This window comes from Carettochelys insculpta, chromosome 4 (assembly GCF_033958435.1).
Source record: "Carettochelys insculpta isolate YL-2023 chromosome 4, ASM3395843v1, whole genome shotgun sequence".
Taxonomy (NCBI): domain Eukaryota; kingdom Metazoa; phylum Chordata; order Testudines; family Carettochelyidae; genus Carettochelys; species Carettochelys insculpta.
The window spans coordinates 124,334,876-124,362,598 of NC_134140.1; the positions used below are offsets into that span (position 1 = coordinate 124,334,876).

General features: G+C 47.4%; 1 protein-coding gene across 8 annotated transcripts in view; it reads left to right on the forward strand.

Annotated features, from left to right (window-relative positions):
* The first annotated feature begins 468 nt into the window (after positions 1-468).
* Positions 469-27,723, forward strand: part of LIN54 (lin-54 DREAM MuvB core complex component) — a 71,275-nt gene continuing 44,020 nt past the window's right edge. For 2 of the 8 annotated variants that reach the window (XM_074993704.1, XM_074993703.1), the window contains exon 1: positions 610-850. The gene's annotated coding sequence lies outside the window, so the exon portion shown is untranslated. The other 6 variants (XM_074993700.1, XM_074993699.1, XM_074993705.1 and 3 more) reach the window with 6 other exon arrangements.

The following is a 27,723-nucleotide window of genomic DNA, read 5'->3' on the forward strand; positions in this document are numbered from 1 at the left end:
CCTAAACTCTGCTATTTTTCTGGCACCTTTGTGTTTTTGTAACTCTATCCTAAGGTGTGAGTTGATATGTTGCCCAAAGTGATAACAGTAACCGAGAGGTTTATATGTGGCCCAAGGTGACATAACAGGTTCTCTACTGCACGGGAGTTGGGCAAGGTTAAGGTTGACGCTTGCTGCTTGGCAGCTCCGAGGGGGGGATGCAGCTGTCTCGCAGCCAGCGTTTCCAGCGGGGTTACGCTCTTGCTCTCGCGCTGGCCGCCGGCGGGACATCCATTTGATAACTTGTTCTCAACGTCTTATCTCGTCCCTTCCCCCATTTGGTGTCTGTCATTCACCGGCCACCCTCCGCCCCTTTCTGCCAGGGAGGAGGCCGGAGCTGGGGGAGGGTGGCCGCGGGGGCGCTGTGTGGGGGGCGCGATCATCCCCCTTCTCTCACACGCGCGGGGAGGCGAGCGCCCCCTCCTCGGCCGGGCTGTGGCGCCCCTGCCCGCGGCTCCCCGGGCGGGCGCGGGGCTTGGCGGGCGGGACTCAGCGCGGAGGGTGGGTCCGGCCGCGCCGGGGGCGGAGGCTGCGCTTGTTGCCGATGGTGATGACGAGGTGAAAATGGCGGATCTTTCGAAATCCAATCCCGGCCCCTGACATACCAGCGTCTGCAGCAAAACAGCCCCGCGGCTCCTCTCGCCGCCGCCCCGGGACTGGCCGCCCCACCGGCGCTGCGCCCGGCCCCCGTCCGGCCGGAGCCTGGCACCGAGGCGCCTGCCGCTGCCGCTGCCGCTTGGCCTGAGCGGCGAGACCCCGCGCGCAGCGGCTGGGCTTGGGCACGGGGCACGGGGCTGGCCTGGCTGGGAAGGTAACGACCGCGGGGCGGCTGCTGAGGCCTAGGCCGCCTTCCAGGGGCCTGACCCGGGCAGTGACATCTCCCGTGGGTCCCGCAGATTGCTCAGTGTTGCAGCCTATACTAGGTGCTGCTCTGTGCCGGGGGGATGGGGCGGGGAAACGACTCATGGTGCCGGCCTTTGACAGCTTGACAAAGGGCGAGGTGTGTGTTAAAGGACTTGGGGTAGCGGGGGTTGGAAAAAGCAGTTGCCTTCCCATGAAGGTGGTGCTACTGGTATTCCTCAGGCATAGGCTTGTTACCTAGAGCCTTGCAAATCTGCTGCTGACCGCTTTATATCCGTGTGGATCTGCGTCAGTGGCTCGTTTTTGCACGTAGGGAGGTGGATATGAAATTTGTTTCTAGAACTCTGCAGATTTGCAGATGTGGCTATCCACAGCTTGCTTTTGTGACTAGGAATGCAGGTACAAATTATATACCCATGCAGTGATATAGATGGTAATCCTTTCATAAAGTGTTGCTGTTTGTGTGTTGCCGTGGTCATCAGATGTACCTCCTTAGAGTGCAGGTGATCTTTAAAAGTACTGGTCAAATGCTAGCTAGCAGTGTGTATCCTCTTCACCCTTTGATAGGTGTAAAAGGTCAATGAGATACTACTATTCCACTAGGATGTGCATAGCAGTATTTCTTGTGGGTTGTGTTTTTTTTTTTTTTTTTTAAACCAAATGATTTTGTTGATGCATCACAGTTCAGAAAGAATAACCCCATTCATAATTTTAGTAGGTGTTAATGATGACCAATATCTTCCGGGGTTATTAACTGGTGTTTAGTCACTACAGATTTATGTTTTGGGTAAACAGAAATTCCTGGTAAACATGAAAATATATCAGCCATGTTGTACAGATAGCATAGAGAAAAGACAAGATGGGTGAGAATTTTTTTATCTCTAATATCATGGGACAGCTTACAAAGTATTTCATGTAGATAACATACTGCATATGGCATTTGTCTGGTGTTTTTGGTCAAGATCTGGCAATATGGCCTTATTTACAGTGTTAGGGATCATGTTGTATCATTCTTTGGTTTTGCTTGTGCAGGTGATACTCACTGTGTTACAGCCATCTTTCCAAGCTTTGACAGAGATCCTGAGAAATGCTGAAAACCTATAATTCCCAGTTCTCACAATTTATGAGTGGCACACCCTAAAGTACATTCTTAACTAGTTAGTATGAAATGCTCAGGGTGTTATAAGAGTACACCACAGTATACTTGGTAGCTCAGTTAGGTCCTTAGACCTGTTTCATTTTGTGTTGACCTAAAATATTTGCAAATTATTTAAATAGAATTCATCCTATTTTGCTAAAATCTGATTCAGTTTAACTTCAAAGTTAGAAACACCTCAGGAATTAAAGTTGGCAGTAGCTCTGAAATGTTCACATCCTTGAACGTAGCATTGTGGTTCCTTCAAAAGTTTACAAGTGAATATTAACTTAATACAGCTTTGATATTTAACCATGCAGAAAAAGAGTGCTGCTTTTAACCATTGTAATTTAAATGAAATGGCTTCTGTGTCTTCTTACTATGTCAATTTTTAAAAAAACTTTTTTTTATTTAGCTTACATTTGACATAGTATTTGCTTCACCCCCACTTCCTGGTCACATATTTCTAGTTCAAGATGAGATGTGTTGTTGACAGGTCAAATTGTAACTGAAGTTCTACTGTAGTTGCTGTGAACTTTGCCATCCGTGAAGTGCCTGTGGCAGGTTTGAAGACAGTGGTTTAGAAACGTTAAGTACTTTATTCTAAAATACCCTATGGCACGCATTCAGTACATGGATTTCTCACTTTTTAAAAACCTGCTGAAATGTAGAACTCTAGATCTGAATGCAGTATTACTGGTTAAAATGGACCAGTTAGGTTTGTTTTGGATCCTCCGAGTCTCTTTAATCTTAGCTATAACCCCTTCTCTTCACCCGTGGTGTAACGCCATATTGTTTAGGTGTCCTTGTCTTTTGTCCGTGTTAAGTCTGAGTTTAAACAGATTGCAAATTGAATACTGCTCTGTATGTATTCTGAGGTGGCAACATCCTTCATCCAGCAGGACCCTGCATGCTCCTGGAGTAAAGAACTGAGGTGAAAGGGAGGCTGCCAATTGCAAGAACGTGGGCCACCTGTGGCCAGAACCCTGGGGCAGTCTGCAGCAGCAAATGGCCGGGGCTAGAGCCCTAGAAGCAGCAGGGCAGGGCAGCAGCTGGGGCAGAAGCCAGAGGCCGAAGTTCAGCCCTGAAGAGACTGGGGGGCCAGAGTCGGAATATTGTGGGGGCCAGGGGACAGAGCTTGACTGCAGCCTGGGGGAGTCCAGTCTGTGGTTGGAGTGCTGTGTGAGGCAGACTGGAGTTGTCGCAGTATGGGCTGTGCCTGGAGCCCCAGGGAGCATGTGACTAGGGCTGGAGCCTCAACCAGGGCTGGAGCCCAGTGGCAGCGTGGGCTGGGTGGTGCCTGTCAGAGTCCCATGACAGGCTGGGGCTTGAGCTCAGTGGGGCCAGAGATGGATCCTGCAGCAGCAGGGGACCAGAGCATCGTGGCAGCATTGGCCAGGACAGCAGGGAGTTGCACTGGGGGAGCTGAAACAGGCATGTGGAAGCCCCTGGAAGGGGACATCCTCTAATCCAGGAAATTCTCTTGTTGACCTGTCCCGATCGTGCCGAATGAAGGAGGTGCAACCTGTACTTGTATGAGATGAATTGAAAAATACCTCTGTTCTTTACAGTGCAGATATTTGAAATCAAGAATACAAAGCGAGCACTGTACATTGTTGTAATTGAAATCAATATACAGTAGGGTCTCAGTATTTGTGAACTGAAGGCTCGCCAATTCAATTATTTGTGAGTGGCTGTGAGCAGCCGCTTTCTGGGGGCTCTGGGGCATGGAGTGCTGGCAGCCCCCACTTCCTGGTGCTCTAGGGTGGAGAGCGCCAGCAGCTGCCACTTTCCCCCAGGGCCCCGGGGAAGGGAGCGCTGTCAGCCAGGCCCCAGGCGGGAGCAGCTGCCGTACAGTTTTTGCAAAATTCATTATTTGAAAGGGTTCTCAACGCGGAACCCTCGCAAATGATGAGACCCCACTGTATTTGAAAATGTATATAACATCCAACATATTTAAAGTAAATGGTATTCCATTATTATTTAACAGCAGAATTAATCATATGATTGATTTTTTTTAAATTACTTGACAAATGTGGTTTGGTACTGGAGGAGCTCGTAAGTTTAAGCACTGCATGTGCACCTACTTGAAGGCACTTGTCTTCTGTTTTCCTCTGCTCAACAACTCATGAGAGAAGTGGAAACAAATTATCTCCGTCACTCTAACAGGCTGTGTCTACACTACATTCACCTTTCAAAAAGGGAATGCAAATGAGTGAGGAAATGCAAATGAGATGCAGATTTACATATCTTCATGCTTTATTTGCATATTCTCGCACAATCTTGCTTCTGGAAGAGCCTTTTCCAGAAGCAAAACCAGCATGTAGATGGGGTTCCTTCAAAAACAAACCCTGTTTTCTAAAGAACCTTTCTTCCTATTTTGTTAGTTTGTTAAAATCTCCACTCATGGTTTAAAGACTTCAGGTTATAGAGAATCCACCCTTTGCACTAATTTAAACCTGTCAGTGACCTGTACTCAATGCTTCAGTGAATGGCATTAAACTTACAGGGTCTCAGACAACCAAACCAGAGAGGGAAATTCTTTCTTGACTCAAATACAGGTTGAGTTCCTAATGCAAATGTAGGGTATTCTCTAAGACTAACTTATTAATAACTTAGAGATATTCTGTGTGTTCATAGCACACTCAGCACCTAGGCACCCCTTTGACTCAGGGTGTGATGTTGCAGTAGCTTTTGTCTCCAGCACTCTCTGCAGGGTATCTGTCTTTGTATATCCCCAAACTCTTGTGTTGTCAGGGCTTCTGGGCAAGTCACATAAAAGTTTTAAACCTCCTCTAGGATAGCAAAAGAAGTCCCCTGCAAATCCAAATAAACCGTCAAACTAGTGAGTTCCCCGCACGTTCAGACTTCACCGAAGGGCTCTTACTGGCTCTGTTTTTGGGCTTCTCTCTCACAGAAGCCTAACATGCTGTGATGGAGTGGGGGATACCTGTGTGTATGTGAGTGGCTCAGAGGGTGTGGGGCTCCTGCTGAGGGTAACCTTGATGACCAGGTAACACCTTTGTACTGCAGACAAAGGAGGAGGTGGAGCCTGAGGGGTTTGAATTGGAACTGGGAGTTGGGAAGCAGTTAGTCTGGGCTGAGGGAGAGCGAGACAAAGGAGGGGGCCAGGCTCCAGCTCTGGGGGCCCCTCGGGGCCTCCTCTCCTCAACATGGATGGGACTGGCTGTCTCTGCCTGCTGTACTGACTCCTCTGTACGATGCTGTGTCCTGTCGGCTAATAAACCCGCTGTTCTCCTGCTGAGTGAGAGACTCTCCTGCCTGCGGACAGGGTGCAGAGCTTGGGGGACCCCAGAACTCCATCACACATGCTCATACAGGGATCTTCCCCTATTTTTTCTTGTTTAGCAGGATTTTCCCCTGCTGCTTCCCCTAGGCCTCATTCATGCTCTCATTAGTACCTGCTTCAGGGTTCATACCCCCTGGGAAATTCTTTTGGTCTAATGAGTTCTTTTCTGGAAGAGTATCCTGCCTTCTCTGCAGTCATTCCTCAGTCTGTTTGTAAAGTTCAGGTGACTAAGAACCCACATCTAGCTCTGGCCAGGAGGCAATAGTCACCTCATGGGTCTGGAGCCTGTTGCTAGTTGGGTCTCCACCAGCAGGTGATGGGGATACACCCAGTTGCAGTTTACTTGACATCTAGTCAGCTATTAAAAAGAGATTATAGTAGTTGCAGTATCACATCTACCCCTAAATTCCAGCTGTCAGTATTTATGACTTTAATATCAAATTTTACTGTGAAACATTTTCTCTCCCATTTGTTTGTGTGAAGGAGACACACAAAGAGGGTAACTGCACACAAACATTTATGCAAGCAAGGTAGTGAAACTGATCACACACACAGCTGCCAAAGTGACTGAATGTACAAGGTAAGCAAATTTAAGTTTTTGTATCTAATCTTTCACATTCAGTAATTAGAAACATTGCTTGTAACAGTAGATAAAAGTATTTTCAGATGGATATAAGACTTTAAGGTGCGCTGTATTTAACTTTTTTAAATTAAAACTTGAACTGTGCAGAAATAGCTGATTAGAGAATTATTCTTACTGGTGCATGGGCAAATTGATCGTTCACGCTATGCTTTTGAAAAGGAGCCTGGCACCCCATCCTCCTCCCCTGATGAACCTAACTAATACTGATGTGACTTGCTAATTTTCTCATCTTTACAAATTAAGTATAGGAGACCTATGTTGCTTAATACATCCTATACTGAAGGCATTTTATAGTTGATAACTTAAATGCACAACACTAATGAAATTGTTGCAACTGCCGCCGTTTCATACCTTAATCATCTGTATGTATGCAGTACACTACTTGGATATATATTCTCCTACACATGGGGCTTCGAAGGGGGCACGTAAACAAGCCTGATTAGAGAATAGCAATGAAGTGCTGTGCTGCATATGCAGCACCTTATTAGCATAATTCCTGCCACGTGAACTTCAAAATTGCGAACTTTGAAATGCTGACAAGCAGTGTAGCCACGGCTGCTTCAAAGTAGCTGCCCAACTTTGAAGTTCTCTTACTCCCAAAATGTTTTGGGAGGAGGGGAATCTTGAAGTGTGGGTACACTGAAGTGCCTGTGGCTAGACTGCTTGCTGATGCTTCGAAGTTCGCATGGAGGGAATCATGCTAATGAGGTGCTGCATGTGCAGTGCAGCCCCTCATTGCTATTCTCTGATTGGGCTCATTTATTTGCCCTCTTTGAAGGAGCAAGCTTGTGTAAACGAGCCCGTAAAGGCATGCATTTCATAACAGAGACCTACAGAATAATAGGGAAATATTGAAAGAAATAGGTGTAGTTGCCTTGAGATAACTATAACTTTGAATTTTATGGTTCCTGTCTTACATTTGTTTAAGATATGGCTAAGAATATAATGGGTGTCTTTTGGCAAAACATCTGTCTAACTTTTTTTTAAGTTGTTCTTGGGAATATTAAAAGGAAAAAGAAACAGCTGCATTGCGACTGGATGGTGAGCAGGGATTTTTTTATCTTAAAATACCTTGCTTTTTCATTTATATTTAATAGACCTTAATTTCTTTCATGTCACAGGGAAGAACAAGCTCCTTTAGGCCGATGCAAACATTTTTTCTACTTGTAACAAAGTTGTCTTTTTTAAGTTGGTGGTTTGTGGAAATCAAATTCTTCTTTCTCATTTGAGTCGATCACTTTTTTACTTTAATGTTTTTTCTTATCTTCTTTGAAAGTGTCACACTGAGGATAATTCATAAAATCTGCGGACTTTTTGAAGCATTACATTTTCTTTTTTTTTCTTTTTACCAGGACTCGGTTACAGGGTCATCTTTTGTTTTACTAGACTTCTTTACAATTGCAGATGATAGTCATAAAATTAAAATAGCATATACATTAAGAGATGTAACTAGAAGATCAGATCTCTGTGTGTGTGCGTGTGTGTGTACACACGCACTCATCCCTCACTATACGAGCACAATTGGTTCCCAACTTTCTGCTCATAGGTGAAAACTCATAAGAGGGACACTAAATTCCTATTAAAATATATGTAAAAGTCTCTAATTGGTTCCTGAGGGCTCCTATCTTGGGGAAGGAATGGCAGCAAGTTGTAAAGGGGAAGTTAACCTTGGACTGGGGAGGGTTAAAGGCTGGGGGCAGTTTGGGGCTGTGAGTGGGAGGGAGGATTAAATTATGGTGGGGGGGGTTCAAGCTGCGGTGCCGCAGGGGGTGGTACAGGTGGTAGGGGGTGTCTGGCTGCTGCGGTTTGGGGCAGCAGGGCCAGCGGGGGGGCGGGGGTCAGGCTGGGGACCGAGGGTCTGGCAGAGGATCCGCAGACGCAGTTACGCTGCCACTGCCGCAGCGTGGGGCAGCAGGGTCGAGCCACGGGGCCAGCATGGGGCTCTGTTTGCAGGGCTGGTTACACTGCTGCTGCCGCTGCCACAGGGGCGTCTGTTTGTGGGGCCTGTTAGGCTGCTGCGGCACAGGGCCGCAGAGCCGACGGTGGCCTGTCAGTAGGGCTAGTTATGCTGCCGCTGCCCTGTGCAAGGCCACAGGACCAGCAGGGGGTTATGGCTGCAGGGCCGGTTATGCTGCCGTGGTGCGGGGCTGGCGGGGGTCAAGCTGCGGGGCCACAGGGGGTTTAGGCTGTGGGGCCAGCGGGGGAGTCTGGCTGCCCTGGTTTGGGACCACAGGGCTCTTGGGGGTGAGGGCAGGCTGTGGGGACAGTGGGGATTTTGGCTGCAGTGGGTTGGGGCTGTGGGGCTGGTGGGAGGGGGTCAGATTACTGGGGGTTGGAGCCACGGGGAGAGGGTTACACTCATATTAGTTGGGGGGGGGAGTTCACTTGTTGAGTTAACGGGGGCGGGGGAGATATGTATCCCTCATTTAAGCGAGTACTTGTAAATAAAGTACTTGCTTAATGACAGATGAGTGTATAGCACATTGTGGTGTTAACCTGTTGTGTAACTAACTCAGTATTATATCCAAACACAAAACAAAAGGTACAACAAATAAAAAATCAGAAAAAGGGTTTGAATGGGAAAAGTAGAAATGATTGTACACAGTGAAGGAGAGCATTTCACTTGTGGCTGAAGTAGTAGAAAAAAATGTAAGGATTATAACCAGTAAGAAAATTGCATCATTCATATTCTGACAGGTGGTAACACGCCTTGTTTACACTCAAAAGGGGTTGTCTTATCCATAGTGGTAGATTGATACTGGTAGAGCTATACTGTCTTGTGTGTCTGGTAGCTTATACCAGCAAAATATACCACTTCTTTGGATGAAATAAGCTGTACTGTCAAAAGGACTCTGATGTAATTGCCTGTAAACTGGGGGTGAATCTATACTGGGGAATAAAGTCAAATTTATTAAAGTTGACTTTTTAACACTAGATTTTATAAAGTCAAAATTGAGTGTCCTGAACTGCTCAAAGTCGATTTAGTGTGTCCCTGCAAGGTTGCTTAAGTCTGACTGTGAAAGCAGTGCATTGTGGGCATGTATCCCACAGTTCCTGCAGACATATCGCATTTTGGGATTTCGTGCCAGTATCTTGGGGAAAAAAAGTTGCCAGAAGTGGTTCTGGGTTTCTGAAGTCATCATCCCAGAATGCATTTCCCTCACTTCCCGCTGAAAACAAACTGAGCTTTTATGCAGTTTTATATTGCCTGCCGTCCGTCATTACAAATGGTAGCATGGATCCCGAGACACTTCAAAGTTGCAGTGTTTTGTTTTGAGTTCCCACGCTGCGATGCAGGATATTCTGAATGTAATGCCCATGCAGTGTAAGGTCATTGCTGCTGGGGATGCTGACAGATGTGAAGATCTAGAGAGAAGCATCAGGGAGTTGCTGGCAGCACTGGAAGCAGTGCACAGTGTGAAGTGCAGGTTTTGGAGCCACAAAAGCAGCTCAGACTGGTGGGATCGCATCATTTTGCAATCATGGGATGATCAACAGTAGCTGCAAAACTTCTGCATGTGAAGGGCTGGTTTCATGGAACTTTGTGAACTGCTGTCTCCCTCCCTGAAGCACAGCAATAGCAGAACAAGACCTGCTTTGACAGTAGAGAAGCGTGTGGCAATTGCTCTGTGGAAGTTTGCAATGCCAGACAGCTGCCGGTCAGTGGCAAATCGATTTGGAGTGGGCAAATCTACAGTGGAGGCGGTTGTCATCCAGGTAGCCAAGGTGATCAATAAGCTGCTCCTATAAAAGACAGCGACTCTGGGGAATGTGCAGGAGATAGTGGACAGATTTGATGCCATGGGGTTTCCTAATCGCCACGGGGCCAGAGACAGAACTCACATCCCCATCCTAGCACTGGAGCCCCAGGCCTCAGAGTACATTTAACTGCAAGGGGTACTTTTTGTGGCGTTGCAGGCATTGGTGGATCACAAAGGTTGTTTCGCTGACCAACGTGGGGTGGTTGGGAAGGGTGCATGACCCGTGAATCTTTGGAAATTTGAGTCTGTTTACAAGGCTCCAGAGTGGAATTTTCTTCCCATACCGGAAAATTAACATTTGGGGCAACCTCATGTGGGCAGGACAGGGGCCTTTGTTTTTTATTGCAAAGTCGGTTCCTGATAAAAATAGATTTAGAAATTTTAAAGGCATTGGTAATAGCAACATTTTTACTGGGAACAATGAGCACACTGACAGAATGAATGTCTGTATGTATGGAAGAACATATTACAACTGCAAGGTCATTCTGGTGTCTCTTAAGACTGCATGATCCCAAGCAGAATGATGTAAGTTCTTCTGTGGCAGAGGTCTACCTTCAACACCATGGTAAGCTACCTTCGGTTCCTGGGAAAGAAATTTTGCCATGTGTCCAGAGGATGTCAGACAAGAGGGGAGTGGGTGGCTGCATTGCAGCATTCTTAAAGCAGAGCCTTGTTTAAAAGCAGGCTGCTCCAGGAGGAGTTAAAAAAACATTAAAAGTCACTGTAGGAGCACACATGAACTGGCACACAGGCCCCACAAAAGGAAGGAGAGCCACATATCCCAGTGGTGAGGGAGTTGGTGGCTGAAGCACCTGGATTTTAAAGCTGGGCCATGATTTGTAAGGCAGTAAGGCAAAACATTATTAGTGAAGTGCAAAACTTCCCATGCATTCTGGATAGTGAAATGAGACATCAACCTCATCAAAATAAGAAAAAGAGATAAAGAAAGATTGCTCCTTCTGCTTGGATGCAATGTTGGAAAATTTGCAAGAATGGCCTGTGGGGCCATGATTCCAGTTTATTTAATGGTGGCTTTGTGCGGTAAGGTGTCTTACTGTGGAAGCAGGAAGAAGTCAGATCATCCAAAAAATCTCATGGGGAGAATGGCAGAGCGCCTGTCTAAGACCGTGGGTGACGTGTCCCAACAGGAGCAGCGCTCCATCAGTAGAAATATTAACAAGGAGATCTAAAGGAAATGGGCATAGACACCCCTCCACGATTGCAAAATACTGTTATCAGTAGAAAGAAACCATACTCGCCAGAAGTGCCCTCTCCAGGATCTAGGCTGGCCTCTATGGACGCCTCCTGAGGTAAGGGGATGGGCTCCAACTTGACAAACAAATCCTGGCTTGAGGATCTGCCTCTACCCTGGAATGGACCCCGCTGTCGTCCACCGCTTCCATGTCAGGACATGCTTCTTCATCGTCCCAAGGAACATGAGAGTTGATGCGTCATCTGCAGGAAGAGGTTGCGTCTGTCCCCAGGATAGCATGAATAGCATGAAGCTAGTATTGGCATTTATAGGGAGATGCCCCAGACCAATCATTTGCCTGTTTACTTTTCTGGTGGCTCTGCCTCATCTCCTAGATCTTCATGTGGCACCGCTGAGCATCCCTGGTGTACCTTTGAGAATCATGCCTTGTGATATTTTAACATAAATATCAGCATTTCTTTTGCTAGCTTTCAGCTGGAGGAAGATCATGTGGAGGGGGGAAGAAGGTGAGATGAGGTCCAAGATCCTCCTGATGGCTCCATACTGGCATTCTTTTGTGATCCTGAGGACTCATGGCTGGAAGGTGTGATGCGCAGATGTGATCTACAGGTCTGCTGGCCGTGCTGGCCAGAGAGGAAAGGAAATACTGATAATTCCTGGGCTGATGACCACTGTCCTATCACTTACTTCTAGCTCACCTGAGAGCAGCGGAGGTGGAATGATGACCAGCAAGGACACTTTGAGGGGCATTGTGGGACAGTTTCGGAGGCTAATAAAATCGATTTTAATAATGTTGTTATCTGCACTTGTATAGTTGGACATTGTAAAATTGGCTTTCTTGAGTTACTCCTGGGGAAACCAGCATTACAAAAGTCAGTTAGAGCCCCTTAAAGTTGACCTATGGAGTGCTGTGGTATAGACTGATGGTTGATAAAATTGACCTTAGACTCTTACATTTGACTTAATCTCCTAGTGCAGATCAAGTCTAGGACTTTGCTGATATTTCTGTGTCCTTGTGAAGTGGGATTTTTCACACTCCTAACCAATGCAGCCATGCAAGTAAAAGTACTAATGCAGGCTTGATCTGCATTAGAAACAAGGCCCAAGGTGAACCAAACATAAATCTTCAGTCTACACACAATGCTGTAGAAGGCTACCCTAATAAGGGATAGATCCTCTGCAACTACATGGTCTTCCAAATAATTGTATTTTGCATTTTCCTACAATGGTAATTCTGGTAGTATTGCTATATTGATTTCACCCATCTGGAATACTTCCTCTGTGCGCCCATATCTCCAAGTTTTTGACAAAAAATTATGTGAAAACAGGATTTACACAAGATGAATTCCTGGCACTCTAATTTTGTTTTGGCATGCAACACTGCTGCCTGACTATCAAACCTCCCCTTCCAAGAAAAACAAAAAAAAAAAAAAACTGAAACAAAACCTCAGCCTTTTACTTACACACTTGGGGGAGGGAGAGAGATTTTTTTAAAATAGTCTCCTAGACTAACCATTCTGGAAGGACTGTGACAGGTCTTCTAGTTAGATGGGTGATCAGTCTAGCCTTTCTCATATTGTGTGAGTTGCGGTGGGGAGGGATAGCTCAGTGGTTTGAGCATTGGCCCACCAAGCCCAAGGTTGGTGAGCTCAATCCTTGAGAGGACCATTTAGGAATCAGGGGCAAATAGATCAAAAAAGGGTTGGTGCTTGGTCCTGCCAAGAGTCCAGGGGACTGGAGTCAATGACTGGAGCAAAGGAAGAAAGGAACAAAGCCACACAAACAGGTGGCTTCTGTTGGAAAAGTTGGTGCTAGACAGATAGAGGTCTTGGTCTGTAGTACCCCAGGCCAAATCAGTAGTAAGAATATCCACTCTGAGAAATGAGCCATACCCTGTTGGAACATTATTGGTGTTAGCAAGTGCATTAAGTTACAGTCTGCACAAATGATCTGAGTAGTACTAGCAGCTATTCAAGGAGTGAGGAGCTGTCCTTCCATAGATTTCTTCATGACAGCAATTTAATTGTCTTCAGTTCTGTCCTCAGTTGTTCTGGAACAAACCTGGATCACAAATGCATTTCTGTTAAACGGTGGAAAATAACATCTTTATTTGATTCCATTACTGGTTTAAAAATAAATAAATAAACCAAACTAGCCTCTAGCCCCAAGAGTTTGTTCTGTCATGGGCCAGACAGTATTAGAACACGTCTTATATTTCATATAGGCCGTGTCTGCACTAGCCAAAAACTTCAAAATGGCCATGCAGATGGCCATTTCAAAGTTTACTAATGAAGTGCTGAAATACGTATTCAGCGCCTCATTAGCATGCAAGCGGCTGCAGCACTTCAAAATTGACACGGCTCGTCCAGACGGGGCTCCTGTTCGAAAGGACCCCAGCTACTTCAAAGTCCCCTTATTCCTGTCTGCTCATAGGAATAAGGGGACTTCGAAGTAGCCGGGGTCCTTTCAAAAAGGAGCCCTGTCTGGATGAGCCGCGCGGTGGCGGGCCGCGTCAATTTCGAAGTGCTGCTGCCGTCCACATGCTAATGAGGCACTGAATATGTATTTCAGTGCTTCATTAGTTAACTTCGAAATGGCCATTTGCATGGCCATTTCAAAGTTTTTGGCTAGTATAGACGTAGCCATTGTGAGCTTTATTTGTTCTCCTGATATCAGTGCACCTGCTGCCTCAGGGACACAGTCTTGTCCTGCATTTCAGTCTGGAATCACACTATGCTACAGCTTGGATAACAAAACATGGAATAATTATGTTGTCGTATGTTCTGTGCAAGGGAAGTTTTTAGTAGAAATTGTTTTCAGATGGGATAGTAAAAAAAAAAAAATCAATTTCTACATTCTGGGTGTGTGTAATCAACTTTGGGCTACCTATTTTACCTAAAAATCTCTGTCTATCCTTACCTTTATAAAGACATGTATCTGGCATTTCAGCATTGTGCTGAGACTTCCAAAGCATTTTACATAGTTGAAGTTACTTTCCCCTAACATCTTAAATAAAATGAAGCCTAGAGAAATCTAAAGGGACAGTATTGTGTGGGGTTGTATAACATCATACAGAATTAAGTGGGAATTTTAAAAAAAATGTAAGAGCATAGCTAATTTGGTTCTGAATACGGTCAGTGGAAGTAAAGTGGTTTTTCGTACTACTATTGATGTTTCCACTCAGTGGCCGTAGCCACACTAGCCCCTTCTTTCAGAAGGGCTGTGGTAATGTGGCACTTCAGAATATGCTAATGAGGTGCTACCATGAACATGCACCGCCTTATTAGCATAATAGCAGCCATGCACGCTTTGAAACTGCTGGTTTCAAAATGCATATTGCCCATGTAGCCAGGGGCCTTTTGAAATAGCTCCCTGATTTTGAAAGCCCTTTCCCAGCAGGTTTTGGGAAGAAGGGGCTTTCAAAATCAGGGGGGTTGTTTTGAAAGGCCCCTGGCTACAAGGGCGGCGTGTGTTTCGAAACAGGCAGTTTCGAAGTGTGCGTGGCTGCCATTATGCTAATGAGGCGCTGCATATTCATGGCAGTGCCTCATTAGCACACTCCAAAGTGCCACATTACCAAAGCCCTTCTGAAAGGAGAGGCTAGTGTGGCCAGGGCCAGCATCACTTTTAGGCTTTAATTCAAGAGCAGAGACTAATGTTTGTGTGTTACATGTGCTGCAAAGTATTGTTTTGTTTAAAGAGTTACATTGGAATACAAATTTGCTGACTGTCTTTACCCTTAAACATGTGTTTAATAGAAGTGACTTGTATTGCACAATGTCCTCAGTGGCTCATCCAAAGCTACACAGTGAACCTGGTGCTGGTTGGAAACAGCTCGAGTCTCATGATTCCTAGCTGCCTGCTGTAACCATTAGAAAATGTTGCTTTCACAGTTTCCTGAAAAAAGGATGGGGGAGTCCTTTTTACATCTTCTTAAAAACTTTGTAGCCCTAAATTTTATCTCACTTTGGTCCTGCATTGATTTCATTTCATAGGACTGGCGGGGAGGAGGAGTGGACACTGTGAAATTGAAAGCCAGGTTCAAATTTGCAGTAAATGAAAAATTACATCTACTACTTGTCTGATACTGGAAATCATAAGCTGTAAGTATTTCATCAGAAGCAGTAAAGTGATTAAAATTTCTTGTGATCTTCCTGATACATTTGTCTTACAGTATTCTACAGGGAAGATGTAACATCTTAGCTTCATTTATTTCACATATTTTCTGTGTTGATCACACACAGTTATATAAACTAGAAGAGAGATGTGCAGTGCAGTAAGTGATTCTTCAAGTGCTTGTTCCAGTTGGTTCTAGTCAGGTGTATGTACGTCACGTGCACAATCATAAGAAACTTTTTCTCTTAGTAGCTCCATCATGTTGATTGTGGAAACCCCTGGGGTGGCACCCTTATGGTGTCTGTATGTGCCACTGCTGACATGACCCACTCCTCAGTTCCTTCTTACCATCCTCCTTACATGGTAGTGTTGGAACAGTGTTTCGCTGGCAATACTCAGGTCTTTGCTGATCCTGTAGCAGTTATCTGATTTTTCATTGGTCTTAGTTGTTGGTTTCTTTGGCTATGTATACACTAGCCAGAAACTTCGAAATGGCCATGCAAAGTTTGGAAAGTTTACTAATGTTTACGAATGAAGCACTGAAATACATATTCATTAGCATGCGGGCGGCCGCAGCACTTCGAAATTGACACTGCTCGCTGCCGCGCGGCTCGTTCAGACAGGGCTCCTTTTCGAAAGGACCCCAGCTACTTCGAAGTTCCCTTATTCCTATGAGCAGATGGGAATAAGGGGACTTCGAAGTAGGCGGGGGTCCTTTCGAAAAGGAGCCCCGTCTGAATGAGCTGCGTGGCGGCGAAGTCCCCTTATTCCCATCTGCTCCTAGGAATAAGGGGACTTGGAAGTAGCCAGGGTCCTTTCGAAAAGGAGCCCTGTCTGGATGAGCTGCGTGGCGGTGAGCCGCGTCAATTTCAAAGTGCCGTGGCTGCCTGCATGCTAATGAAGCACTGAATATGCATTTCAGCGCTTCATTAGTAAACTTCGAAATGGCCATTTCAAAGTTTTTGGCCAGTGTAGACATGGCCTTTGTGTTTGTAAATTTTGTAGTCAGAGTAATTCATAGTGGGTAAGATTGCCCACACCTCTCTCCTGCTCTGGACATCGGAGTATGCTGAAAGCCCCATGCATTAAGCCTTGCCTTATCTGCAAGAGGTCTGTGCTAAATGACTCCTGTCTAAGATCTTCAGAGGAGAAATACAAAATCTGCAGGGCTTTCAAGCCCAGAACAAGGAAGGAGTGCAGCTTCAGGCTGAAACAACTGCTAATGGAGGCTGCGCTTTGACCTCCACTTTGGATTGACAGGTCTCCGGGATGAGCTTGGTAGGGTATTCCCTGAAGTTAAGAAATGGTTCCAAAAAAGGACTCTGCATCTCAAGACTCTTGGCACCAAAGCCGGTTGGCACCACTTCACTGTTCTACATCACCAGTGCCACAGAAATGCCACAAGGCAGACAGAGGGCGCTCTCCATGCAAGGCATGGCTCTCTCACAAGCTGCTCCTGCACCACAAGAAAGTTTTTTGGCTTGCAAGGCTTGGGACCAAGAACCATGAACTTGCCTGGAGAAAGTCCAGTGGAGATGTTGAACTCTCCTTCTACACTAGTCACTTTTGAGGGGGTCAGAGACCTAATAGAGATTTCAGAATCCAGAACCCCTCCTATAACAGAGACACCTTCAACTCTGCTGAGGTTCCAGAGTCCAGAGGCAAGCCAGCAGTTTTGCAGCACCCTTTGGCATTGGACCAGCACTGGCAATGGTTCACATCTTTATCTTCACAGCACTCCGCTACAGTGTTGCATGACCTCCAAACACTGCCAGAGCACAGATCTACTTCCCTGACATTTGACTTTCTCAGCAGGTCCAAGTCATTGCTTCAGAGTTGGTACTGTGACCAAGCAGCAAGTACACCAGTACCAAGGCCACAGCACCACTTGTGCTCACAGTAAAGCTGGTACCATTGGTCCTTGCACTCTTTGGCCGCGTCTACACGTGCCGGCTACTTCGAAGAAGCGGTGCCAACTTCAAAATAGCGCCCGTCATGGCTACACGTGTTGGGTGCTATTTTGAAGTTGACATCGACGTTAGGCAATGAGACGTCGAAGTCGCTAACCCCATGAGGGGATGGGAATAGCGCTCTACTTCGACATTCAACGTCGAAGTAGGGAACATGTAGTCGTTGCGCGTCCCGCAACATAGAAATAGCAGGGTCTGCCATGACGGCCATCAGCTGTGGGGTTGAGAGACGCTCTGCCCCGCCCCTGAGCTCGATGGTCGCCGCGTGCAGCGGCCCCTTAAAGCTCCCCGCCCCCTGCCTTCCTGTGCAGGAAGCTGAGAGAGCGTGCAGGTGGCAGCACAGCCACGAGGCCGGCCTGCATGCTCCTCCGCGCCCACACACCCCCACCCGCCGTGATGGCCGCCCCCAAGCGCCCCCAGGGGACCCCCCCCCCCAGGGGAGCCAGGGCTGCCAGCCCAGCAGCCAGGTGGGGAAGCAGCAGTGGGGCCCCTACTGGATGGAGGCCAAGCTTCGGGACCTGCTGGGGCTCTGGAGTGAGGAGGAGGTGCTCCAGGTAATGGGGAGCAAGAGGCGGAATGCGGATGCGTTCGCTCAGCTGGCCGAGGGCCTGGCCGCCCAGGGTCACCCTGCCCGCGCTCCGGATCATGTATGCAGTAAAGTGAAGGAGCTGCGGCAGGGTTACGCCCGGGCCCGGGATGTGGCCGGCCGATCTGGGGCCACCCCCATCACTTGCCCCTTTTACAGGGAGCTCAGGGCCATCCTGGGCCCCCGGCACACCTCCTCCCCTCCGGCCACTCTTGATACCTTGGCCGACGAGCCCCAGCAGGCCCTGGAGGCGGAGTCCGCCCTGGAGGTGAGCCCCAGCAGGCCCCGGAGGCGGAGTCCGCCCCGGAGGTAAGCCCCGCACCCCGGGGGCCCCCCCAGGAGCCCACCCCCGGGGCACCGGAGGAGGGGGAGAGGGAGTCCTCCTCCAGCGACGCCGGCCTGCGGATCGCCATCCCATCCCGGAGCTCCAGTAGGGCGTCCGCCCACCAGGTGTTCCCCGACCGTGGGAGTGGACCATCAGGTATGTACCCCCCCAGTGCACACCCCCGGGGTTGAGGGGCGGGGGTAATAGATATGACTAGGGCCCTCCACATGCCCAGATGACCATGGCCCCAAGGACAGCAGTGGCATGTCCCTCAGAAGAGTGCATCAGCCCCTGCCCCCCAGCACGACAGTGCCATGCCCCATCCCTGGGGCTGGGGGGAGTGGAACCTCTAGGGTCCCCTGGGGGGAGGGGGTGGGACACCCAGCAGCAGCAGCAGCATCTCCCGGGGACGGGGATGGGGAACCAGCAGCAGAGGGGTGGGGGGACAAGGGCCATGGCTCGGGGCTCACACTAACGGCTGTCTCCACTCTTCTTACCCCCCCTGCCCCGTGTTCCGCAGCTGCACCATCAGAAGCACCGGAGAGCGCCGGCGAGGTGTCAGTGGTCCCGGACAGCCCACCGGGGCCGTCACTCCAGGCCAGCCCCTCGGCAGAGGACCGACCAGCCCCACGGCGGGGACGATGGCGGACCCAGCACCAGCACCCGACGGTGACGGACCCCCAGCTGCTGGCCATCCATTGTCGGCAGCTGGAGGTCGCCGAGCAGCAGCTGTGGGTGGAGGAGCGCCGCCTCTAACTCCCAGGAGCGGGTGCTGGCCTGGCGCCAGGAGGCATGGGGGGGCCTTTATACAGACATTCGACCATATCGCCGACTACCTGGCCCCGCATGCCGCGCTGGCTGCTGCTGCACCCGCCCTGCGTGCTCCACCCACCGCGCCATCCGCTGTTGCGCTGCCACCCGCCACCGAGGGCTCTTCCGCCGAGGGGGACCTGGGGCCAGCTGACACCCGCCGGCCATATCTACCGGTCCGCCCGGCCCCCAGCCAGGGCTGAGGCCGAGGTGTGGGTTGCGGCCGCCCACCCCCGGCGCTGGACGTTAGGGGGTGTGGGACCCAGGACATGGTCCCCCCCCTTCCCCTTTGTATATATTCCCCCCCAGTTTAATGTTCTTTTGTAAATAGTTTTTGTATTAGACCCCTGTTGTTATGCTGATCCTTGCCCCCCCATGTACATAGTTCTCCCCTTCCTTGTCTTTCATCTTATCTTATTTATAATACATATATATAATTTTGATTTTGCCTGTAAATAGTTAGTCTTGATAATAATAATAAGAGTTCTACAGATATTTGATTTGACGAACAAATGTCCGCTTTTATTTACAAGAAAAGTGTGGGGGGGGTGCTCTTGGGTGCTCTGTGGTGTGGGCGTAGGGGCAGGGAGTGTTGTGGAGGATGGGGAGGGCAGTGGGGGGCCTGCCAGCGTTCACCCCGCGGCCTCGTCGAACTGGGCCCACAGGGCCTCCCGGACCCGGGTCCCTTCGGGGTCCACCTGGCGACTGGGGCAGCGGGTGGCTGCACATCGGCCCTGCCGGCCTCCACAGCCCAGCCCTGAAAGAAGGCCTCGCCCTTGCTTTCCACCAGGTTGTGGAGGGCGCTACACGCGTCCACAATCTGGGGGATGTTGGTGGGGCCCGCATCAAGGTGGGTGAGGAGACACCTCCAGTGCCCTTTGAGGCGGCTAAATGTGTGCTCCACCACCTGGCGCGCATGGTTCAGGCGCAGGTTGAAGCGCTCCTGGCTGGCTGACAGGTGGCCCGTGTAAGGGTGCATAAGCCAGGGCTGGAGGGGGTATGCCGCATCTGCGATGACGCAGAGGGGCATGGTGGTGTCCCCCACAGGGATCTCCTGCTGGGGGATGTAGGTCCCTGCCTCCAGCTGGCGGCACAGGCCTGAGTTCCGGAATACCCGGGCGTCGTGGGTGCTGCCAGGCCAGCCCACATAAACGTCCAAGAAATGGCCCCGGCTGTCCACCAAGGCCTGGAGGACCACAGAATGGTAGCCCTTCCTGTTTAAGTAGCGTCCTCCACTGTGCTTCGGAGCGCGGATGGGGATGTGGGTCCCATCCAGAGCCCTGAAGCAATTGGGGAAGCCCAGGGTGGCAAACCCCGCGATGGCGGCATCCGGGTCCCCAAGCCTCATGAGCCTTGGAGGAGCAGGGCGTTGATGGCACGGACGACCTGCAGGGGAAGCACATGGGAGAGCACCAATGAGGGGTGTGCAGGGTGTGTGTGGCCCTCCCCTGCCAGGGCTGCCTCCCCCTCCCCCCGTGGGTCCTCTTACCTCCATGAGGACAGCCCCGACGGTGGCCTTGCCGACGCCAAACTGCTGGCCCACGGATCGGTAGCTGTCTGGAGTGGCCAGCTTCCAGACAGCGATGCCGACCCGTTTCTCCACAGTGAGGGCACGCCGTATGAAGGTGTCCTGGTGCCTCAGTGCGGGGGTGAGCCACTGGCATAGCTCCAGAAATGTCTGCCGGCTCATGCGAAAGTTCTGGAGCCAGCGGTCGTCGTCCCACTCTCCAAGCACCAGCTGCTCCCACCAGTTGGTGCTGGTGGGGTAGCTCCACAGCCGGTGGCGTATGAGGCGGGGTGGTGGGGCGGGGTGCTGCAGGGTTGGGGGTTGCGTCCTCCTCCCCTGCAGGCAGCTCCTCCTCTGTGGCAAGGATGTGCTCAGCTGCCTCCTGCATGGCATGGAGCAGGGCGAGCACTGCTCCTACAGGGGCGGCTGGGTGGACTTCTGGCTGCTGCTGGGGGTCCATGACTGCGTCGCTCGAGGTGTGCGTGCCTATGGCTCTGCAGACCGCGTGCTGTGTAGGCTGCGTGTGTCTGGGAGGGGCTCTTTAAGGGAGCGGCTAGTTGTTGCCCCGGAAGCGCTAGTCCGCCCTGTGACCCTGTCTGCAGCTGTTCCTGGCACCCTTATTTCGATGTGTGCTACTTTGGCCTGTAGACGTTCCCTTGCAGCGCCTATTTCGATGTGGTGCTGCCCAACGTCGACGTTGAACGTCGACATTGCCAGCCCTGGAGGACGTGTAGACGTTATTCATCGAAATAGCCTATTTCAATGTCGCTACATCGAAATAGCCTATTTTGATGTAGCATGCACATGTAGACGTAGCCTTTGAGGCACCACTCACTGGCACCTATGCTGTGGCATAGGCTTCTGATAAAGGTGTCATCTGCACCCCTCTCTTTGCAACCCAGTCATTGCCTTTTGGCTTGTCTGAATCATGTGGGTTCAGCCTTCTTCAGATGGAGCCACACTACCAAGCATTGATTGGAGGGGCCTGGGTGCCCCCCATACAGTGGCCCTTCTAAACTCCATGGGCTGATTACCAGACCCAGGGCTTCACCTGTAGGGATTCCAGATTTGTGATTTCTAGTCACCACCATTCCTAGTCCCCAAGTATCAGCCATGTCATTTGACCACCTGGTAGACATTATATTCACCAGAAGAGTTGTAACATCTGAACCTCCCTATACTGTCTTTCGTAAAGACAGGGTGTAGCTCAGACTGCATATGGTCTTGCAACTCAAGGTAGTGCCTCTGTTCCACTTAGAACAGGACATTCTCCTACCTTTTTTTTTTTTTTTTTTTAAAAAAAACAAAAGCCGCATATTACTGTGCATCAGCAGGCTCTGCACACTGGATGTTTGGAGAGCCCTGGCATTCTACACGGAGCACACAAAGCCATTCTGCAAATCAACATAGCTCTTTATGGGGCTAGCCGACTGAACTAAAGGTCTCCCAGTCTCATTGGAACACATCTCATCTTGGATCGCAGACTGCATCCATGCCTGCTACAAGCTAGCTAAGATCCCAGCCCTGAGAGTTACAACCCACTCAATGAGAGCACAGGCCTCACCGACTCCATTCTTTTCCCAAATACCAATCCAAGAGATGTTCAGAGCAGCAACCTTGTCTTTGGTGCACACATTCACCACTCACCTCTCACATCCAGAGCAGAACACCTGATTGGAATTGACATAAACACCTGAAGAAGAAAAGATGGTTACTCACCTTTTTGTAACTGTCGTTCTTCAAGGTGTGGTGTTCACATCCGTTCCAGTACTCACCCTCTGTCCCCTGTGTTGGAGTAGGGAAGGAACTGAAGGGTGGGTTGGGTTGGGTCAGGTCGGCACAAGCATGTACAGAACTCCATAAATGTACCACTCCACGAGGGCTCCACAGCTGACCTGGAAGGTGGTCACCAGGGGAAGAAGTTTCAGATGCTCATGCACGAGGTGCACATGCTCCTGATTTGATATGCATGTGAACAGCACATCTCAAAGAACAACAATTGCAAGAAAGCGAATCTCCATTTTTCATGACTCCATCAATAATCTTCCTCTTTATGGAAGTTCCACAGTTTTTGCTGATAAAAGCAAATTTTCAAAATGCTTCATTGTTTGTTGCTAATGACAGAAAGACAACTGATGTATGATTGATCTTAGAGAATCTAAGAACTAATATTCGGTGTTCTGTTTCTGGCATATGAAAGCTGCTGGACTTTTTAAAAATAAAATGTCCCTTCCACACTATTCAGAAATAAAATTCTTAGATTTGAAGTACAGTTCTGCTTGAAGTGCATGTGTGTCTGTGTGTTTAAATGCATACGTATCACAGACAAAAATAAAGATCACAAGACTCTTAATCAAAATCAGGTCAGTCATTTAAAAATACACATCAATCAATGAGGACAGTGAGTTACTTGTGAAGTTTGTTAGTCTTTTAGTTTCTTGTGATGTATTTGCCTTCATATGTGATCGGATATGAATATCCTATGTAATGTGGAGTTGTGCAGGTGTCTTATTTGTATATTTTTAAACCTAGTCCTGCTGTTTAGTGCACTGAATTGTTGGGGCACCTGGTATATTAAAATGCTTCTTTAGTTGTTAAGGGAAGATTCTGCTACTTTTTTCAAGTACCTGTAAAAGAATTGTGTTTAAGTTCCCTACATACGTAATATTCCTGTCACTGGGTTTTTAGGCACTAACTTTTTAATGTCTTTGTGGGTAATATTTGTTTGTGTGTTTTTATCATTAAGGATAAAAGGAAGTAGGGATGTAAATACCCTTTTAAAAAGTTAACCGGTTAAATAATGGAAATTATACCATTTAATCAGTTAACTGAGGGCTGATGCAGAGCCGCTGGGGTCCTGCGGTAGACGCTGCTCCAGGTGGGGCTGCCATGGCTGGGGTCCTGCTAGCCAATCTGTTGTGGGCAGGGGGGCTCCTCCAGCCTGCCCTTCATAGGTGGGGCTGCTCCAACCAGGCCCAGCCCTCCAGTTGACTAGTTACCAGATAAGCATGCCAGTAAGGCTAATGTTTACCGGGTAACTAACTAATCTTTTACATCCCTAAAGGAGAGACAGCTCTTTTAGTGGCTACAATAGGTGATTGGGCATCAGGCCTTCTGTCGTTGCACATGACTCTCAATGTTAATGTAGGTGGTTTATCTGTCTGTTTCAATCCTCAGTTTAACCCACCTCGAATATTGGCATAATATTTACATTATTCCTGAGGATGTTGTCATGTTGGTGGAGCACTTTGTGATTCTTAGCTGAAAGGGTTTTGTTTTGTTTGTTTGTTTGCTTTCCTCATAACTGTGTTGTACTGAGATGCTTCTTCTTGTCCTGAACTCTATTGAGGATCTTGGAGTAATTTAATAGGAGCTGACTTTCCTAGATATAGTAGATTGGTTAAATTCAAGTGACAGCTTTAACAGTTAAATAATTGCGACTTATGCTTTTTGGCTAGTCCTCCCCTCCCCCGAGTGTGAATGTGTTGCAATTTATTTTTATTTTGTTTCTTCTGTTTTTAAAACCAGGATTCAGCTAATGATGGAATAATAGTATGTTGTATAAGATATGTTAGGTGGCACACTGTGTTGCCAAAAAGAGCAAAAAATATTGTATGGAAAAGTACCTTCTAAGAAAATAATTCCTAAATCTGTGTTGCACATATTCTATTCCCTGCAGTGAGACTCTGCAAAATAAACTATAAAATGTGGTTAAACTGCTTATTAAGCAGCTCTCTTAAGATACACCAGTGGCATACTATGTAATTATTACACAAGATGCTGTATAAAGTCCCACAGAAATTTGTTTATTGCGATGGACCTTTGTACATTAACAATAATGCTTACATGCATGTCCAGTCCTGCTGAAATTAGTGTCGCAGAGCCTGATCTTGAGAGGTGCTGAGTGTAGCATATCTCATCTGCAGTCAATGTGAATTGTTTGTGCTCCTCATCACTCAGTATCAGACCCAAAATGACCATTGAAACATTTCTCGTTCCTAAGTTTGCATTTAATGTGATACTGTCATCTATTCTGAAATCTTCCAGTACTTGACACTTCAAATTTAAGCATCATATATTCTAACTAAACTTCCTTCCTTTGGTTATCCTGGAGGTAAATAAAATTGAAGTAATTTTAAATCTACTTTAGTTTATTCCATTTATGTTCTTCGTTTACTTTTTCCATTTTTCTCATTGTGAATAGCGAAAATCAAGGAAGATAGGGTCACAATTATAGTTTTGCACTTTCAGGTCCTTAGTGGTGTAATGTTTGGGTTTCGAATACTGTAGGGGAGTGGTGAACAACCTGTGGTTTGAGGGCGGTATGCGAAATTGGGTTTCTGTATGTGACCTATGAGATTTTTTGTTTACTGTTGCAAATGTGCAGGCTTGCAAGGTTCCACTGTTTTTTGCTCGCACCGTTTTTTTTCTCTACCAGTGTTATGAAAGCGACACACACTTAAAGTAAGGACATATGGAGTAAGGTGTGCGTGCCATATTGACATGTGGAGTAAGGACTGTGTGTGCCATATTGACTGAGTGCTGAGCACTCCCTCTGCATCCAGTCAGAGCGCTATTACAGTCAATGGGCACACCTCGCGAATTTTAGGTATGCAAATGCAGTTAGGGAAACTACCCTGTCCCTGGAGACTATCTTGCGGCCCACTGAGCTGGAGGGCCACTCATACAGTGCACTCACGAGCCCCTCACTTCTGTAGGGAATGCTTGTGTATTTAAATGCGGTTTTCATAGTTATGCAACTATTTATGTTTGTCCTTACAATTAAAAAATGTGAATGTGGGATCAAATTTAAGACGAGTCCTTTTATGAAGTCTAGTAGGTATTTGCTTGGATGATTTGGGTGAGAAGCATAAGGCTGACAACATGAAGATTTTCACCATGTCTCTCTCAATATTGCCCTTCATCTCTGGTTCTGCTTTTTCAGTTTCTGTGCAACTGTATGGCAAGAAATCGACAAAAGCTGGCAAGATACCAAAAGAGGGTAAAGGGAAAGCTATTACTCTTTGACTTTTATTTTACTCTAACACAGGAAGAGACGGTTGTGAAATTAGAATATGCTTTCCAATTTAAGATCAAACCCTGTAACTATTCTTACAATGTTCTGCTCTGGAGTGAATGGTGCATGCATCCAATTCCTTTCTGCAGAATATAATATTTAATATTTGTGTTATGAATGGCAAATGTTTATAAGATTTTCATGTAAACTTCATTGTGCAGCCTGAAATCATTGCTTGTTACCTTCCTAGTCAGGACATGCTGTTCATGTTGTTCAGCCAAAAGCTATTTGTCAGGGCCATTTTTTCCTTCAGGTCAATGACATGTTAATCAACCAGCTTGGTAAGCAGCACTTTATATCTGTAAAACTCTCCACAAATATTAACTATGGCTATGTCTAAATGAGAACTTTTGTCGGTCAGGAGTGTGGAAAATACCCCTGGCTGACATACATTTCAAAAGTACCAGTTTGGACAGCACTATGTGGGCGGGAGATGCTCTTTTATTGACTTAGCTATCTATCACTGCTTGTTTAGGGTGGTTTAATTATGTCAGTAGGAGCGTTCTCTCCTACTGACATGGAGCTGTTGCAAAGGAAACCTTACAGCAGCTCAACTGCTTTAAGCTCAGTAGTGTAGACATAGACTTAGTGCTAAGTTTTATTAAAGGGCATTCACTGGTATTTAGCAAGTGGAGTTTTCCATTGTCTCTTATTCCATGTCTTTTAGCAGAACCAGATGGAATTTGACTTTCCTGAATCTGCAATGAGGCATAAATAACAAGTTAGTCAGCTCTCAGAAGTTTGGCAGATGGTACAACAGAAATACATATACACTCTTGAAAGTTAGGTTGATGAAATGTAGCTATGATTTGAAATGTAAAAGAATCATTACTCTTATGTAATGCATTGGATAAGCTAGCACCGAAGAATTAGCTAACAACCATGGGGCTTTGTTTCCGTTGAAAAAGTCAGGTGATCTTGTTGGTCTACTTAATTCACTTGGTCCCCATTACTCAAGGTTTTTCTGTTAAAATGTAATTTAATGCATCTCTGTATTATGCATGTAAGTCACACATAGGTTACATCCCCTCCAAATGTTCTTTACTCTTTGAGACCATACTTGGGGAATTATGAATTTTTCTTTTGAGAAGCAGCATATAACCCTTTTATTCATGTTTTATAATCTTTTAAAATAATTGCATTTTAGGATGCTGCTGTAGAAAACTGCTCAGTAGTCTGGAAGTGTAGGATATTTCATAGACCTTCTTACAGTTGTGCAGTGTAGTAGGCAGTCCTTTCTGGAAAAATGAGGCATTGAGTAGGAAGAAAAGAGCAAAGCAGGCACAACTTGTGACAGTAATGGGACACAGCACATCTAAAACTTGATTGACCGAAAATCAGCTATGGAATATTCCATGTAGACCTACTTTCATTGGCCGCCTTTTCATAACATATATCTGATTAAAATTCATGTTTATGTTGCTGCTGTTGGGTTTGTTTTTTTTAATGGAAGTTCTAGATATGCTGTGTTCTTTACTGTAATGTTGCATGTCAGTGAGCATAGCACAAAAATATTACAAAATGCTGATTGGCTGAGGCTCAGCTTCTGGAGGGGTCTGTGTGGCCATATTTCGACCAGGGTGTTTATCACCTGAATCTTTCTTGGGTCCTCATCTTCCATTGGTCTCTGGCTAGTGGGTAGTTCCGCCTATTCTTCAGGAAGGGTGAAGAAACTCCTCTCCCCTCCAGTAGCTACTCTAAGGGGTAGGGCTGTGGCTCCACTATCTCTTGCACTTAGAAGGGGCCAGTCGTTTCACAGAGCCTCTGATGTGGTACTACAGGGATAGAGTCGGAGGGCCTCCTCTCCTAGGGCCTCATGGAACAGGTCTCCATTTTTCTACCTCTTCCCCAACCTCCATTATTCTCAGTCCCCAGGAACAAGTCTGGTGCCTGTCTTTGCTGCTGCTCTGTGCTTGCCTGATCAGCAGTAGCAACACTACGGAGTTGGTACTGTTCTTGAGTGTCACTGCTGCCCCATAGGATGCAGAAGCATAGCAATGAACCTGCCCAGTTCTTAGTATCACTCAGTTAATACCTTGCAAAGCACAGAGCTGCAATAGATGGCTGGGAGCTGGCTGTCTACAGATTCACATCTCATGAGATTACATTAGGTTCATGTGGGAAGGGCTAAAAACTTAATTTATAAATTAAACTTTACATTACGGAAAAATTGATGCCTTAGCCAGACTTGAAAGGCAGTGGTTCCCACTTGCTACAGATGAGTAGATTTTGGGGGTTATTTTCCATTTTGCATGCAGATTATTGTGATGTTCAAGTCACGCCTCAGGAGACAGTAGGCTAGAGTTTCAATTATGTAATCATTGCCCAGACACTGCTTTACTTCGATTGTTGCTTTAGTCTTGGGCCTAA